At 35.8% G+C, this 3,918-nt stretch overlaps 1 protein-coding gene and 1 pseudogene across 1 annotated transcript in view; one reads left to right on the top strand and one right to left on the bottom strand.

Annotated features, from left to right (window-relative positions):
- Positions 1–3,918, top strand: part of FUT8 (fucosyltransferase 8 (alpha (1,6) fucosyltransferase)) — a 266,134-nt gene that overhangs the window by 10,935 nt on the left and 251,281 nt on the right. The window lies entirely within an intron of this gene.
- Positions 1,482–2,490, bottom strand: LOC102811188 (annotated as a pseudogene).

Below are 3,918 nucleotides of genomic sequence, written 5' to 3'. Positions count from 1 at the left end.
TGATCCTTTAATGACTATAAGCAAGACAAAGCAATAGAATTGTGCTTCTTTTACAGACTGGGGAAAATTAAATGTTTAGCTATAATTTTCCCATACAAACATGGAACAATATTCATATAGAATGAATACCCTCAGAAATAACTGATGGATGATGAAAACTCACCAAGTTCGACCAAAGCAAAAACACAAATTATAATTGTTGGGGTTATACATATTTTAAATTCAACATGCTTGCTCTATTAAAAAATTAATACCTGTAGAAGCTCATATTTGTGTGAATTTCCAGACTTACAGAAGGAATATTCCAATGTTTGTAACTGTTAAATTAACTCAAATCTGAAATTATAGCTAAAATATTTTAGATAAAATGCCTTCTTCCAGCAACTTTTTGGTTTATTTAAAAACTTTTAGAATTATAGTGGTAAATGTACATTTAAAAAATAATCTCAACATGATTAATGAAATATGAATATTTTCTGTGTTCTTTAAATCAGGTGTTTTTCTTACTGTACCGTTAAAAGGTAGACATGTATTACTGAAGAAAAGCAATATTATAATGACTTGCCAATTGCTTTCAAAGGAACAGAATTTAGAATTATGTGTTCCCATTAAAAATATTCTATGCCGATAAAAAAAAGGCTGAAATATATGATATCTGCAAAGGTCAAACCAGTTGGGAGAATTTTAATAACCATTTCTTGAGTGCATGAAACACAATTATTTTCTTTGTTGTATTTTAAAATGTATCAGACAATACTATTTCCTGTTATGTCGTATACCAATATGGCATTGTACAACAAGCATAATGCTATCTGATTCTTACAAAAGCGAAACATTTAAACATGTCAGTAAAATAGATGGTTGTACCTGCTTTTAGTCATACAGATTGTAAAACTGAAGTTTACTTTCCCTTCATTGGTTTTATGCAGCAACAGAGAAGTAAAAATGAAACATAGGAATCAAAATGGCTAAATAGGCAAGAAATCATTATTCACAGTGACAGGCAACATAGAATGCATTATTCTATGCATATTCTTTCCAGGTTTTTTTGTTGTTGAATTTCAAGATAAAAAGCACTTGTCTACAGATTCACAAAACAGCGTTATAACAAGAACAATTAAGGAGAATATAATGTAGGCATTAGTTAAGATTAACAAACCATGGCCCAATGCTCATATCAACACAGAATATTTCCAAATCCAAACATTGGATATAGAAACCATTTCATATCTTTCCTAACACACATAAAACTGTTGTCTGTGTATCCCAAAACCAATTCTTCATCAAAGCAATCTTATCAATTAAAGTCAATATGAGTATCACATCTAGTCCATCTTTTATAGCCAAATTTAATGTCACTACAAAAGAAAACAAATTGGATGATAATTACATGTGTTAGCATCTATAAAGCTGTAATGGCATGAAGAGATCTATATAAATTAGAAATTTCAAAAAAATTTCCCCTAACAGTCTCAGGTGTATCAGCCAGACGAAGTTGCTGACGACCCATTTACTGACGATTTTTGAGGTCTATTGGGAAAGGAAGTTTAGTGGGTACCTCTGGGGCTGTTGCTGGTTCCAGTTGTAGTACTAGAAACTGAGGATGAGGAGATTGGACTGGAGTACTGGGGTAGGCAAACATGAAAGGTGAAGGGAATACCTCCTGCTGAGCTCTTGGCTTTGTCACTCCTAGAGTCACTTTCTAGTTCTCCAGTATTTGTCAGTCTATCTCTCTGGTGACTGATTTTCATTCTTTTATAAATAGATCAAACTCTGTATTACAAAGGTCCATTCCTTCTCCAGGTGTAAATGTAGGCAATATGCCTTAGTGTATAATAATCCTTTAAGGGTTCCTCTTCATCTATAACATCAATCTGGAACATACTAGGTATGTTCATTTTACTTCTGAGAAATTTTCTTAGGTGTATCACAGTCATTGCTGCTGGGCATTGTAAGTATCTTTTATCATTCACCTCATTAGACTTCTCTTCATTTTTGCTTACTTTGTGATCTAATTTGTTTTGGTCAAAGAATTCAGTGGATAAGCTTATTATGTTGTCAGCAGTTATAATTCTCTTATCTTCCTCCCCAGTGTCTCCTCTATCTTCATTAGAGGCATTGGCAGCATCAGTTGAAGGATGAGCCACATAAAAATCCCTTCTTCTCTTCATTTCATTTTGGAAAAGTCCTGGAACTCATTTGTATACACTATCTTGAAGAGTTTTATCTGACCTTATATTCAGGAGTGGTCTGGTTTTGTGAACTTGGACATCACAGATAGGGCAATATTTGGTTGTCTCCAGATAATGTAATATATGTTTTACAGAAGTAATGTAGACATTCTCTTGTGGTTGTGGCATCAACAAAGGACCCTTCACCAAGCACACACATTAGGTGAGGATGTAGCTCAGTGATTTTGATTCTTGTTGTCCAATGGATGCATTTTTGCTTAACAAAAGATCCCTGAAAAAGCAGCAGGTGAGAGTCCATTGAGACAGGCAGAAAAGACAAAGTTAAAAGTCTTGCAGCAGAAAATGAATGTGAGCCAAGCAGCCATCATGAAGTGAGCTACAGACTCTGCTGTGAATGGGTAATGAGCACAGCCTATGCTGGCTCCTTAACCCAGCCTCTTCCTGCTTCTCCATTCTTTTGACTTCTTGACTACTTCTTCCATGAGTGTTGATAGTGGATCGAAGCAAAATCAAGTCTTTGACAACTTCAATGTTTTATCCATTTATCATGATGTTATTTATGGGTTCATTGGGAAAATTTTTTGTTTTTTTACATTGAGATTTCATTCAACCCATACTGAAGGCTGTGGCTTTGTTTTTCATTAATATGAATTTTAAGTCCTCTTTGCTTTCAGCAAGCAAGGTTGTTGTTGTTGTTAGGTGCCATCAAGTCAGTTCCATAGTGAATTTCTGCACAACAGAACAAAGCACTGCCTGGTGCTGGGCCATCGTCACAATCTTTGCTACACTTGACCCCACTAATGCTACCACTTTTCCAATCCATCTCTTTAGGGGTCTTCCTCATTTTCTCTGACCCTCCACTTTACCAAATGCAATATCCTTCCAGTAACTGGTCCCTCTTGACAATATATCCGAAGGATGAGAGATGAAGCCTGCCCACCCTGGCTTCACAGGAGTGCTCTGGCTATACTTCATCCAACACAGATCTATTTGGTTTTTTTTGGCAGTCCATGATACTTCCAGTATTCTCTAATACCATAACTCAAATGCATCCATTCTGTGGTCTTTCTTATTCACTGTCCAACTTTCACGTGCATATGAGGTTATTCAGAATACCATGGCTTGAGTCAGGCTCACCTTAGCATTCCAACTGCCATCTTTGCTCTTCAACACTTTAAAAAAGTCTTGTGCAGCATATTTGCCTAATGCTAAATACAATACACATTGTTTGATTTCTTGACTGCTGCTTCCATGAGTGTTGATGGTTGGTCCAAGAAAAATGAAGTCTTTTACAACTTCAATCTTTTCTCCATTGATAAGAATGTTGTTTAGTAGTCCAGTGGTGAGGATTTATGTTTTTTTTTCATTGAAATGCAATCCATATCAAAGACTGTGGTCTTTGATCTTTATCAGTACTTTAAGTTCTCTTCACTTTCAGCAAGCAAGGTTGTATCATCTGCATATCGCAGGTTGTTAATGAGTCTTCCTCCAATCCTAATGCCATGTTTTTCTTTATATAGCCCAGCTTCTCAGAGTAATTGCTCAGCATACAGGTTGAATAAATATGGTGAAAGAATACAACTCTGGGGCACACCTTTCCTAATTTTTAACCATTTAGTGTTCCCTTGTTCTGTTCGAACACCTGCCTCTTGGTCTATGTACAGGTTCCTAAAGAGTACAATTGTTGTTGTTAAGTGCCGTCGAGTCGGTTCCAACCCATAGCGAC

Source organism: Chrysochloris asiatica, unplaced genomic scaffold (genome assembly GCF_000296735.1).
Source record: "Chrysochloris asiatica unplaced genomic scaffold, ChrAsi1.0 scaffold00221, whole genome shotgun sequence".
In the NCBI taxonomy this organism is placed as follows: domain Eukaryota; kingdom Metazoa; phylum Chordata; class Mammalia; order Afrosoricida; family Chrysochloridae; genus Chrysochloris; species Chrysochloris asiatica.
Note: the sequence above shows the minus strand (reverse complement) of the source record. Positions and strands in the feature narration are given on the sequence as shown.